Source organism: Thunnus maccoyii, chromosome 23 (assembly GCF_910596095.1).
Source record: "Thunnus maccoyii chromosome 23, fThuMac1.1, whole genome shotgun sequence".
Lineage (NCBI taxonomy): Eukaryota > Metazoa > Chordata > Actinopteri > Scombriformes > Scombridae > Thunnus > Thunnus maccoyii.
Window position 1 is genome coordinate 14,142,755 of NC_056555.1, and position 14,763 is coordinate 14,157,517.

The 14,763-nt window shown below is 39.6% G+C and overlaps 1 long non-coding RNA gene across 3 annotated transcripts in view; it reads left to right on the forward strand.

Annotated features, from left to right (window-relative positions):
• LOC121890999 overlaps nt 1-14,763 on the forward strand; it is a 92,767-nt gene that overhangs the window by 4,105 nt on the left and 73,899 nt on the right. For all 3 annotated transcript variants that reach the window (XR_006094004.1, XR_006094007.1, XR_006094005.1), the window contains exon 3: nt 3,430-3,498. This is a non-coding gene — a long non-coding RNA (uncharacterized LOC121890999). The remainder of the gene's footprint in view (nt 1-3,429; nt 3,499-14,763) is intronic.

Below are 14,763 nucleotides of genomic sequence, written 5' to 3' on the forward strand. Positions count from 1 at the left end.
ACAAAGGTGAATGGGAGCAGTAGTTGTATAGACAAACTAAAGCGTGAGAAATTTTTTCGGTGAGTAGGTGTAAAATGCATTGATAAAACATCAATAACCTACTTTGATGTCACCGCCAAGGGTTTCCAGGTGATCACACAACTTCACAGCTTTCCTGTCAGCGGTTGGCTCAGAGGTAGCTGCTCCAACATTCCTCCCTGTAAATCCCACTCCCTGGAGGATTTGGTGAAGGATGTTGTCAGTGATGAATGCTCTTTGTAATTTAAGTGGATATTAGATTGGAAGTGCTCCTGTTATTTCTCTGTAACTTACCATTTAGCTGGTGGAGAGAATGTGAATAAATGGGAGAACATTTAGAGTATCTCATATTGATGAAAACCAGTGAGGCACTTGGTATTGATTCCATATTTCGGCTCTAATTTTCATGTTAACCTGCTGGAAGACACATGTTCACGTTTCTGTCTCACTCCAACAATCTGCTCTCTCTCGCTCTCTCCTCCACTCTCCCATTATCCTTCCCTGTATCATCAGGCTTTTCAATATCAGAGGTATTTCAAGTACATACAAGATGAATATAATGACTCAAAACAGTAAATGCAAGAATACAAAATGGAGTGAGTAGACTACTGTATATGAGTTAGAGAGAGAGAGAGTAGTGTTTTCATTACAGATAATTAAGTTAAGGCTTTACCTTTATTCTCCAAGCTCAGCCTGTTGTCAATAGAAACAGGAGTGCAGAGAGGATGATAATGAAGGGCAAGAAAAACAGGATAAAGGGGAAAAACAAGCAGAAAATTTAAAGGCAAAATGGAGTGAAACAGCTATCAGGGAGCTGTCTTTCTATCAAGTGTCCTTTCTGTCTCTCTCCCTCTCTAGTACCCTTCAAGATGTGTTCCCATGCCTAATTGAAAATGTAGTGAAGGTAATGAAGCTGTTTATAGGCTCATTATTGCAATATTCAGTGTTAGCAAAAGGTATTGTGCAGACACTATGGAAAGGAGAGAGGAGAAACTGAACTGAAGCAAATGCATCTATGAAGAAAGACAACTGAGACAACCATTGTCATGAATCTGCATACTTTGATATAAAAAGATATGTCGCAGGTGATGTCTCTTCACACATGCAGTTGATGTCTTTTCACACATGCTGATTGTTGTGACCAAGATAATTGGGCCCCTGTCTGCCTGTGTTGTGCTGTGGATACTTGTTTTAACGCTTGCCAAACGTGGAATCACTGTACAAGCTTGCAAGCTCAGTTTTTTTTTTCGCCGCAAGATTGAACACTATAAGCAAAGTGGAAATTGTGGTCCGGTGTTGCTAGGCTAAGGTTAACACCTTTAAAAAGCATCTACTAGCACTCAAGAAAGGTGATGTTTCAGCTGCAGCGTCACTCCCACGTTTCTTCTGTGCTGCTGTGTTGTGGGGAGTGACAAGATCAGATTATTATTATTATTATTAATATTATTATTATTCCAGCACCTGGAAGGTCCAGGTTTTATTTCATTATTGTCTTTCACACATTTGTGTTGCTGGTCATGACATCTACATGATCACGGGAGTCTCCTAAGCTTTAGCAGCGCTCTGCCAACCAAACCAGTTACCAAACCTCGTTGCTGCAGGAGTCGAAATTGAAATTCAGTTTATTCCCCCAATACTCGGCATGAAATTCTATTAGTTACAAACTGTGCACAAACACCATGACCTTAATTCTTGTCAAGCTGTAACACAAGACATGGTAATGGATTCACCTGCCATCCACTGTTTTAACTCAAATAACCCATGTTTAAATGCTTGGAAGAAGTGCATATTTTGATGCCAGTGACTCACTCTGTCGCATTTAATGGCACAATGTTTTCTCTTTGACTTAATGAGCTTGATTAAGTTCTGACTCACTAGTCCCCCCCACCACCACCCCCCGATGCTAATTCAATAACCGGGACTGCTGTTCTCATGCTGGGTGCTCATAGAGTAGAACTGTGCCATAAAGGATCATTAGATTCTTTGCTGTGTGGTCCATAGTAAAATCTGGTTATCTTCTCATAGAGATGTGTCACACTGCAATTCAGCACTTAACTGTTCACTTAGTTGACAGAGGAACTTTTGCCATCAAAATAGTCTTTCTTGAATATAAAGTACAGTATCTCCTAAGCCATTTGTCCTTACAGTCAAGTCTGCTTCCCACCATAACCAATGGCATTATCTCAGCCAAGATTGCCTGATGCTGATCCATTTGAAGCTGGAGAAAAAGAGCTGACAAGGGGCGAAAAGTAACTCTGTTTAGGCCAGCCACTTTCACTCTGTTTATATATGTGTGTGTGTGTGGGTGTGTGTGCCTGTGCTGTCCTTTCTCTAATTGACCTGCTGTGGCTACGTGTTCTGCCTTCTTAAAACCCCCATTGATCCCATGGCCGTTTCACAACAAGCCTTGTTGCTTTGCTTGTACCCTCTGTTCCAGCCGCCCATAACACCTCTGAAGAGGAGGTGTGTATGGTGTGATTGCTGCGTGAGGGAGAATAGAAGAATTGCAATGAGAGAGAGAGAAGCAAGTTGAGGAGGGAAATGGTTTGGGGAAGAAAAGAGGGATTTATAGAGGGGAACAGGAAGTAACCCAATGAACAGATGATCAAGAAGGGCAAGATGGGCATTTTATGGCACTCTATGAAACCTCCAAACCCATTCAAAAAGAGGCAAAATAAAAACAATGTATATTATAGATTAAATGTGATATTATATGGACCGAATCCTGCTTGAGGACCCTGCTTGATACAGTGTGCAGAAATCAATAAATTGATACCAGCACAAATGTATTTCTAAAGATTTCCAATGATAAAAGCAGCATGCAGAAATATGTCCCACAGTTTACAGTAATTAAATGTTCCCACATTTCTTGAATGTCAAATTCAGTGACAATAATAGAGGTTGTTAAGTTCATCAATGTGTTTGCATCTAAAGTATGTATTTGTAAGGCTACCTCTGTGTTAAGTAGTCTGAAACGTATACTACATAACCTCAGGGTCTTGGCCTTTTTCACCTCTCTCTCTCTCATCTCTGTGTGCCTTTTTTTTATAAAAGCAAAAACCTTTAAAAACTAGTAGAATTATAATTACCTTTAGCAGTGGTCTAAGGTCACAGCATAGGGTAGTTTCAAAACTGACAGGCTTTGAGTGCAAGCTGAAGCCCGTTTTCAAGTAGAGAAACTTCGGAAAGTCTTGCTGAATAAAATTCCATCTGTTTTATAGTCAATTCAAAGATGGGGCCTTGCCAAACATCCCACACCTCCAGAATTCCTCTTGCTCCTCTTGCTTGTCTAATTTTATACGAACTTTGACCTCTCATCCCCCAGGGTTCTTCTCCAGGTTGTGGGCCAGGGTCAAGGCCATTAAACCTGGCTTAATAAGCTTCTGTGCCCCTCTCTGCCCATCCCCACAGGTCCATGGGAGGTCTGAAGGTCCAGAGTCAGCAAAATCCATCTGGTTCTGTCAGCAACCTTCAGAGAAGGTTCGTACAGTGTGTCTCTGTAGCACCTTTATCTTCATCATGAATGATACTTGCTGATGCATGCTGACCCCTATTGATGTCATAACCTTAACAAAACTTTTTTTTTTTGGCATATTTGTGTCAATGCTTAGAATTTACTGATTTAAATAATAGTATATTGTAGAATGAATTGCACTGAGCATGTTGAATGTATAAGAGAAAGTACTGCAGTTGACACTAGCATATTAGATTAGATTAGATTCAACTTTGTTGTCATTGTGCAGAGTACGGGTACAAAGCCAATGAAATGCAGTTAGCATCCAATCAAAAATACAGTATTATTTACAGATGAGTGCCGGAAAGTAAGTGCTACATCATAAGTGGTGTCATATCTTCCAATTTGTATAGTGATGGACAGTGGAGAGTTACAATATACAACTAGAAGAGTGCACTCAGTAGAGTGCAGATCTCTGCCAGGTGTGTACGGTCAAGATGGCAGGGAAGATAACAAAAATGGAGATTTATTCATCTTGTATTGTGCCTTGCTTTAGTGGATCATAACATATCTGGTATGGAATTAATTTGCAGATGCTCTGGTTCAAGATGACCAAACTTTTCTATGGATGTCAGTTTTTGAGCCACGACAAAGGCCAAATTGTGGCCTGCAACAGACTAGGTTAGCCTTGTTTTTAGCCTAGCTGGAAATGCCTTTTGCTATGTTGTAACGCAAATTGTAAAATGTTGAGGACTGCTGAAAAGACGAAAGTCTAAACTTTACGATAGGCTCATAAGGAGTGGCATTATAAAATAGTTCTTTTCAAAAATTGTGAATCACCACAACCATGAGAGGTCCTTGAGCATACAGCCATAAATGTGCACAAAAATATTAGGCTGATAGGTCCAGTAGTATGCAAGATTAGCTGTGGACAGATACACACAAGGACACACAAACAACCAAGCGCATGATCCCCTCCAGGCCTATGCCTGGTGGAGATAAATATATGTGTAAATATTTTAAATACATATATACAAAGGAGAAGTGGGTAGAGATAGAGAATAGATTGTATGTACAATATGAACAGCATATGTACTATACCTTTGGTTGAGAATGCAGAGTATAACCAACTTTACATATGTTGTTTATATGTACAGTAACATTATTTGAATAGTGTAGTGGTTCAGACTGCAAAATATGAATAGTGCAAATTTCATGTTCATTTAAGTACTGTAAACATTGCAGTAGTGAGTGCACTGATGCAATTAGAGTGGCGGTGTGGAGTTCAGCTGGGTCACAGCCTCAGGGAAGAAGTTCTCTCTGAGCCTGGTGCCCCGTCGGATTACATTGCAGCCCATTTTGTGGCTGCTAGCTGAAAGCGCTCTCGCTCAGTACTGGAACAATTCAAAATATTGCTGTCCCCATTAGTCATTTAGATGCAAAAAGATGGGAAAATAGAGTCCACGTTGGAAAATATGTTTCCCTTTAAGGCTCCTTAGGAAGTAAAGGTCAATATTGTGCCTCTTTGACCAAGATGGAGGAGTTTAGGGACGAGGTGAGAGCCTGCTTGCAAGTGTATCAACCACATAGAATTGGTGGACCCATAATTCCATATAGTCTGTTCACTTCGATTTTATTTTCTCTGATGACATAAGAGATAAGTTGTCTTTCTCATCTCAGTTTGCACTGGCCAGGCTATATTTGGCAAATCGTCCTTGTCTGAGTGTTATCACTTTTAGAGGATCCACACAATTAAGTATGTTTGACCCTTATGTGTCAATAAAATGTGAGGTCAATGTGACTGTTGGGGTAATTCTCTTTGGTTTTGTTAGTTGTTGATTCTCTTTTTCTTACCAGTCAGGCAACTTTGTGGTTCTCAGCAGCTGTGTGCCAGCAAACTGCGGCCAGATCGGCAGCATTGTAGAGCCTATACAGCTTCAATAGCTGGACTACGTAAACTGTCCACCAAAAGCCATATTAAACACAAACTTCCTAACTGTATCAGCATTACTGAGAAATGTTTGTATTGCGGGGTGGCTGTGAAATAGTTTTAACACCCAGTTCGACCTGTAAGCCAGAGCGAAAAAGTTTGAGAGTAGTTTATGTATTCTACTCCACTCAACTCAGCTCAGTCAGCTCAGTGAGTGAGAGAGAGGGAGAGAGAGAGAAAATGTGTATTGTTAGCCTGTGCAGCCTAAATTCTATGCCTGAAAATGTTCTTTGCTAAACTTTTGTGTGTTTTTGTGTGCAAGACCATAGCTTTCTGTCATAAAACATTCATATTTGCATGTGTAGACTTTGAATAATGTGCCATTTGTACAGCTATCTGCGTTAATGGAGTTAACTCTTCTAAAGAAATATTTCTGTGGTTTGATACCTCACTCATTCTGTTTGTAAATTAGATTCATACTGTATGTCTGCCTATAATTTCATTATACACTGTAAATGTTACTCTCACCTGTAATCTAAAAGCACTTGATCAACATTAGAAATGCAAATTACAATGAAAAATCTCATTAATGGATCCCCTTCTTACATGTTTAGCACTGCAGTTTGTTCTACAGTGTCTTATTCTTGCGAGTCAATGCATTTTTAATGTGGACTTGCTTTCAACTGAATAATTTAGTGCATGGTCAGCAGCAGGGGTGATCCAGAATCCATCTGATGGGCAGAAAGAGCACAGGGGGGTATATCCAGCCCAGGAAGTTTGAATGGGTATGGAAGACCATATAGCACTATGTGTACTATGGGTTGAGTCTACAGGGTATCAGGTTAGTAGACTACCCATGTAGAGCTATGGCAGTATAAAGTTGGTGAAGGGCGATATTTATTTGTTGTCTATCTATTTATTGTATTTATTTTATGGCATTAGTGTAATATTGTCACATTTTTATTATTTAAATTAAAAAATGTAAAAACGTGTTTAAATTAACCACACTGTTTAGTTACCAAGTGGTTGATGCAAGTTTGGTGTTGTGCTTCCCCTAATTCAAAACTAATTTTATATAATTTTAAGACAAACATTGAATATGCAGCTACAATGTTCAATAGCTTTAGCTGTTTTTATTTTCTTTGACCCAGCCTTCCTCGCAGCACACAGCCAGGACTTTATTCATTTGCTTTATTGCATTAGAGCATTATGTAAATATGGACATTGCCAGTCTCTGGAGGGAAAATGTGGCGATTGCGCTGAATAGAGCATCAGAAGAGGGGCATTTTAACAGATAGCGATGAATGCCACGTAACATATGTCATCTTGTCACACACAAGTGGACATCAACATCATCATGCAGGAGAGCGGGTGGACCCATCTGCGGCACGGGTAAACCCGGGCATCCAGGGGGCTCCATCTTTTCATTTCCCATGACCGGCCACTGAGTATGAACGCAAGGTTTGTGAATGGCCTGTTATTAATGAGGCCTCATTCGACGCAAGCAGACACCCATGGCTGCTGCTTAGTGGCATGCCCTCAGCTGACATGAATAACAAAAGGCAGAGTGGGATCATTAGGCCCCCGGACGCCTGAGGGATCTGCCACTTTAATCACGTTTGCGTAATGAATGCAGCTGCTGTGAATCACTGCTTATTCATAATGTCTCTAAAATGCAGTTGTAATGTGGTATTAATGTTGCCACTGCTATGCCAGAGGTGCTATGTGTCTGTGTGTATGTAATTGAAGAAATTGAGATGGTGTCAGCTTTTTATTAGTCATAGACAGTGGCCCCTGTGTTGATTGGATACTGTGATAATGTTTTGACAAGGCCTAGGGTCATGTTAGATTGATCATCATCTTGGGATTTCTTCATTCTGCCATCATGAGTAGGAGATACTAAAATTCACATGACTCCTGAGCATCTGTGATAGTAAAATGTTGAAATAGGCAGTGACATGTTAGTGTATGACTAGAGGGACACAGAAAAAGGTCTAATTGTTAAGTGACTTAGAAATATATTAGCTATTATTATTCTGTAGAAAGAACAGGCTGCTACTAGTACTTTCTGACTTGAATCTTAACAGTCTTGTGAGTGATTTTCAACTTGCTTATTCTGAGAGTAAATTCTTATTCCAGACATAACGTTTAAGCCCTATGCCTTCTGCTGAGAAGGCAGTAGTCTGTTTGAATGAATCCTGCCACTTCAAATTGTGATGAATTGTACAGGACTCCAAGAGTCTGATGATGAATGAGTTGATTTTGCTTAGGTTGAATGGTGTGCCTGAGAATACCAGCCCTTTTCATATGTTGGCCATCAGGCCACCCTCCGGTGGCTGTGTACCTACTACCTCTACACCTCTGCAATGCTAAGATTTGTATCCTAATGCATAGAGTTGATAACAGGGTTTGTCTGCTTTCATGTAACCTCCGTAAAGCATGTGTGATCAGGTGCCAAATGAATGACCTTTTCCCATTTGTCTTCCTCAGAGGGGGTATCTCTACATGCCAACAAGTCTCAAATAATCTAAATTAAAATGGCTAATCTTGTTATTAGGCCAGCCCTGTTCGGCCACATGGACTTCCAACGCATCTGTCCCTCGGCCTCTCCTTTTCTTACTCTTTATGGTTATCAGCGGCGCCAAATGGTGCCAAAGGGATTTGGAGCTATTGTGTGCTGCCCTTCAACAATGTACATTAGTATAGTGTATAATGTTGATTACTGTCTCCTTTGAGGCCATTGTAAATCTGCTTTCTGTCCATGCCAAGGCATCTGCCTTCTCACTATTGCAAGTTCAAATTAATCCCCAGAAGGAGGCTCAGTCCTAAACAAATCTGAGCTCTGTTTGGTTTGAATCCTCAAGTACATCTGCACTTTCAAAGGGATGGAGGGCAAGGGCCGCTGTCCCCAATCCCTCCTTTTGTAAACCCCAGGTCTGACTCATACTGCGAGACACAGGACACACGTGTAAAGACGCCTGCTGCATTTTTATCAAGACTTGTCTATTTGCATACGCATAGGGTGAATCGTTGTTGTCATCTTAATGAAGGGGGAAAACTCCCTTACAGGCAAATACCACAAAAAGAGACCATTTTGATGGCAGACATGCCTTCATGATCAGCTTTAATAGGCTATTTTACTGGGGAGCTGCATTGAAGTGGAGCGCATTAAGAAACAGCTTAAAGTGGCTCATAAACTGCTTGGATCCTCCAACACGCACTGTCATCATCATCATTGCAGACAGACAAAAAGCATTCCATTTTGAGTATTTTCTGCCCTCATCATCTCCCCTCACCCCTCCCCACCCAGCCATTTCAGATTTCTGAAGCTGGGAGTGATGCCAATCTGGTTAGTGTGTTAACAGATCTAAATGATTTTTTTTTGTCTTGTTCTGCTTTAAAGAAAGGTGCCTTTGGGAAACTAGCCCACACTGTCAGACATGCAAAATATGGTCTATAAATGCAAAACTATAAATGACCTGTGTAAGTTATTTTTAGTGTTATCTCATTATCCTTATGAAGGTAAATCTATACTCCAAAAAAATTGAAGCCTTGTTTGTTATTGTAAATTCCTTGATTGTTCAGTCCCAAGGTCTCCTGAGTAAAATAATCCATTATAGTTTTGTTGTCAGCTGTCATGCCATTTCTTTAGGGAGCTCTAGGTCTCCAAATTGCAACATATAGTGCTTTTCAAACTTCTGTCCATGTGCTCAAAACGAATATACTGTAATAGTAATGTCTCCTACCTGAAAAATGCTATTAACAACCTGTAGCAAATTATTGGACAAAACACAACCAAAACTTGATAGAGATCTCCATTCCAAAAATCCAACACCTTTTTATACCAACTTAATTAATTATTGACAGACTTCCAAGAAATTCAAATTCAACAAGCGTCCTGCTGTCTTTCTCTATGCAGAGACGTTTCTGTTTGTGCTGTCCTCAACAATCTGTCCTCAGCTTATTTAGAAGCACAAAATTAAGCAATGTGAATAATAAATAATGAAACATTACCATTTGTCAGGTCAGAGGTTGGGAGAAAGCTGAGACGTAGCTCCTTGGCTGCGCTAGTGAAAAAGAAAAAGTTTTAAGACAAGACTAACCATGAGGGTGGAGCAATAAGAGACTTCCACCGAAGCCAAGAAAGTAGCTTGGTACGATGGACAGTGCTAATGGGTTAAACCTATCTTAATGAAAGTGGCACTCATTAGAGAGTGAATGCTAAAAGGATGAAGTTATTCTTTATTACAATTTCTAATCTACAATAAATAAAATGTGGTGAGTGATTGATTTGTGTGCATAGAATATGTTGCTGTGTCCTTTGATCGTCTGCAGCTGGTTTGATTTGACTGATTTAAATCCTGTATTTGGGCATACATATGCTTATTTATAAACATTTGTCTATGTAACAGTCATCTAATATGTGTGTTTGTGTTTTTGCAGTAGGCATCTGATAGGTGTGCTTTTTTGTTGGCATATGAAAGTTGATATAGGCTACCAATATTGAAGGGTGAGTGGTGTCTTCAATGACTGTAGGCCCACAGGGCTCTGTGTTATTAATGTGTTTGATGAACACTGCACTGAGATTAAGTGGACATTAGAGAAGCAGAGATATGTGTGTTTTTGTGCATGTGTGTATATTCTTCACTTATGTATAGTTGGTGTGAAAATAGACGTTTCACTTTTTAACATTTCTACAACATTGATTTCTATTTCTCACTATTATATGGCTTAGTATTTAAAGTACCATGGTTTCAATTGTAAACTTAGATATTTAATATGTGTGGGCACTCAATGATTTTATTTTATTGTAACTTTTGAGGTAAGGCCTGGCATTTCTGTAAGATACATTATTTTTGGCTAGTGCCTGGCAGTAGAAAGACACTGTAGTATTAGAGTATTTATGGAAAGACAAAGGAAAACAATAGCATCAAGACAATAAGCCTTGGGAAATATAATTAATTTTGTGCCTCAGGAATGAGCAGAGTGTGCACAACCAAGTGTTTACAAATCTGTACAAAAGGGACAATTTTGTTTTGCTGCTATCTGCTATCACATATGTGGGTCATTACCATACTGATCAAATTTCTTGTCGCTGATAAAAACAATTTATAATTCGAAAGGAAAGTAATGGTCCTTTTGTGCACTTGCAATTGAGAAATGATGGTCATGATGAAAGTATGTCAAGTGCGCGTGTAACAAAACACTTGACATTTCATCCAATTTCAACACTTTTTATATATTAAATGACAGTGTTTACCAAATTAAGTCATCAACCATTGTAGTATGCCTACTTTTAAGAAATTTTGATTTGCAGAGTTTAAAAAGTCAATCTTATAATGTCCCCAGACTCATTTGCATTTTATAAACGCCAAAATTTTCATTTACACTCTGTGCTTAGAAGTTAATCTCCACAGGGCTGGGGATGAGATAGCGACATCAGGCCCGCTTCAAAGATGGCAGTATGTAAGTGTGGCTACCTGAATGAAGCAAGATGCAAATTGCAAGAGAACTAAACACTCACAAAACTCCATGACTCTCCAGGTTAAACAAATCCGTGACATTATGAAAGCGTATAATGACGCTTCATCTGAAGCTTTAATGTCATCATTTGATTATCAACAAACAATCACTTTTGTGTGCTGGGTAAAATGCTAATACTACCTGTGAGTATGGGTATGTGCAAAGGAAATGATGAGCAGACAGAGACAATTATACATTATTCAATCTTTTCCTCTAAAAATAGACCTTACCATCTGCTCGGCCCTTGCAATGAATCCCCATGTACAGTATTTTGTTGATAAATATCACAATCCAGGAGAAGGTGCATTATTCATTTTCAAATCCAACTGTTGTTAATTGGTAACCAAATGAGACTTGACCTTTGTTTAAACCCGTGTGTTAGTACAGTACCTGCATGCGTGCTGGTGCGTGTCTATAAGAGTGAGAGGGGGCGAGAACGGGAATGAGACGTGAGAAAACAAATGATGCCGTTGTGTAGAAGAGGCTGAAATGAGGAGAAATGGAGGGAGAGGGCAACTTTTCACTTGGCCCCCATCCAGTCGGCATATCAGCTGTCTGTTGAGCTTTTTCAAAGGCAATTTATTTTTAGATATTTCAAAAACTCATTTGAAGGCGATTTTCACTCTATGGCTGCAGCCCTCGCCTTCAGCCTCCTCCCTCTGCGGCAGTCTTACCCACCTCTCATGTGGCACCCGATGTGTCGCAGAGCCCATTCCTTGGCAGTCAGCACAGTTTTGATTTAATTCTGAGGGCCATCTGTAATCCCCTGCGGGACACAGAGGCCCGTAGCCCTGCACACCACACCTTTCTATCTCATTCTCTATATTCCTTTCTTTTCCTCTGCTCTCTCAAGACCCTACCTTTTCTTTCTTCTTCACTATCAGCAGCCCCCCATCCGCCCACCCTCCAGCTTTGTCGTCCCACTGTGCGACTGTCAACACATCTCATACATGCAGAGATAATGGGATTGTAGAGCACCGAAGACTTGCCGCAGGTATTCACAAAAACAAGACATGATGCTGAGAACCATAACTACAAGTGGAATGCATTGATGTTCAGCATTGTTTGCAGTTAAGTAATGGGTCATGTTTCAATGTACACTCCAAGGAATCATCATCCTCTAATGCAGTATGATCATAGAAGATCATATAAAAGTTTCCCATGTATAGAATTTATTTTGGCAACCCTTCCAAATAGTTTTCTTGACATTTTTGTACTTTATTTCTTCCAGTCAAAAGTCAGGCTTGGATATGTAGTTTAAAAGTTTGCCAGAATGATGGATTCAGGTACAATTGTGTGGATTGGAAAAATGTCTTTCTTATTTAGAGGTTAGCTTGGGGTTGCAATGTTGCTTTACTACCTCTCTGGAGCGTTAGATGTCAGAGCTTCCCACCAGCACATGAATAACTCGAGCTCCACCACCAGAAATTCAGAAAGTCTTAAAACCTGGTTGCAATCCTGTGCTATAAATTTTGAGGTTGAGGCTACACTTGTGCCCTTAACCTGCCTTGACCTCTTTGGTGTTCCATATCAAGGCAATAAAGGCAAGGTTTTCCATAGATTGGTCTTTCACTCATTGATGGTAAGAATGTGAAAGTGTAACTGCACCCGATCTAATAATATGGCTTGACCTACAGGACCAACTAGTGATCATAACATGCATTTTCCACAGCTGTGCAGCAGTAATGTATCTTGTCAGTATAGTACCATGCTGCATTATCGCAGTCACAAGTGCAATAGGCCACACCTGACCAATGTTGGGCAAGTTACTTGAAAATTGTAATTAATTACTGCTTACATATTATTCATTGTAAAAGTAATTACATTACTTTACTCATTACTCAGCAGCAAAAGTAACGCGCTTCTTTACCCTTTACTTTTGTTACTCAGCTGTCAGCTCCATCAAAGTTTCCGTAAAACTACTCAGAATCCTGCACACCCACACACTGCATCTTTTGTATTAACACATGTAGAGACAGAAAATGAGACGTTTGTGGTTTAAATAGCAGGAAGGAGACGATTGCAGCTGCACTGCAGAAGTCCTGACCTCAGCTGCACAATTCACACACCCTCCAACTCTGAACTAAACTAGCGGAAGGAGACTCCTACATTACACATGGCTAATGTAGTGAGCACACTTACTCCTCAAGTGTAAAGGTACTGGAGCATTACTCGGATTAGTAGCGCTAATGTTATTACTGAATTTCAAATTGTAATCCCTTTAACTATTCATTACTGGAAAAAAGTAATTCCATTACTGTAACGTGTTACAAAGTAATGCGTTGCTGCCCAACACTGCACCTGACTACACCCAGCTTTGATGTTGGGTGTGGTCAGAGGTTCAAGAGACTTTTTAACCAATAGAGACATCAGTACAGCTATGTTTTTCCTCCTTCCAAAATCTAGTGCAGTCTTACTGTTCAAGTCTATCCAATTACATGTATGACAATAGAAATGGAGAAACTGCTAACGCACAACTGTTTCCCATTCAACTTGGGGTCCTTTGAGCAATTACAGTCCAAGTCCCAGCGTCCGCTCAAACAGACTTGCATACTTCAATGCACGTTCTAGGTAAGTCTACAACTATGGAAGCCGAGAATGGCCATGCTTGCAATTATTTTTTTAACGCCATTATCTCAACATCACTAGTTAATTATCTTATCTTGAGATAACAAACGGGGTAATTTATCTCATTATCTCGCGAAAACAAAAGGCAGATTTCTCAAGATAACGACTTTTGTTTTCTTGAGATCATGGCATAATTATGGAGAACTCGAAAAAGAGTGTCTGGTTCATTTGATCACACCTGATTTCAGCCTTCAAGATCACTGTCATGACTGTCAGGGAGGATTCATCTCTAATTCATCAAAGAGTTTATAAAAGTAATAAGAGGTAACTATAAGCCTTATTAACAAATGACTAATTATCTCCATATATATTTGTGCATCCATGTGCTGAGACAGATTTTGGTAAATGACCTTCATTGAATAAAATATGACAGAAAATATCAAACAGTTGATAGCAGTGAGTTTATGTATATTTTGCTGTTTCATGACGTTTTGCCCTGAATCCTTACATATAAAAGCAATGTCAAAGTTCCCAGCAGATATCACCATTTTGACTATATCAAATGTGTCAAAACAGTGAACCATTTTTAAACACAACTGCTTCATTTTCACTGCCTCAGAAAGCTTTTTCTCCCATCACTAATGCTGACATGGCACTTCTGATCTCTGATAAACATAAGTAATAAGAGGAAACGACCATTTGTTTTCTCATGATAATGAGTTGATTATCTCATTATCTCATTTTCTCGAGATAATGAAATAATTAATGAGTGATCTTGAGATAACGGCTTTAAAAAAAAAAAATTGCAAGCACGGCCGTTCTCGGCTTCCGTATACAACAGCTCATGGCAATCCACTATGATATTGGAAAGTGCTTGAGGACTTGACATACTTTTCCTGCTGAAGAAATAGCTTTAAGTAATTGCCCACAATTCACTGTGCTCAAAAGTTTAAAAACAAAGACATCAGGGGAAATCGAAACATCTTTTAAAAAAGGCATTTTTGAAAGTGCTGACAATAACAAATTTATATGTACCCAGCAGCAAACACTTTGTCTAGTCTTTTGCTCTGTGAAGGCCTGATCGTTGATTTATTTTCATCTTTTTGAATCAAATAGCATTTCATTAAACACCAATACCTGTAGAATAAGTGCATTGCGCTTAACTTGCTGCAGAAAGTTAACATGGATTTCACAAAGTGCTGTCCCTATGCCTCTTACAACATTTGGAGGTCTTGCACCCTTTTCCCTCTGCACTGATTGCACAGTTTAA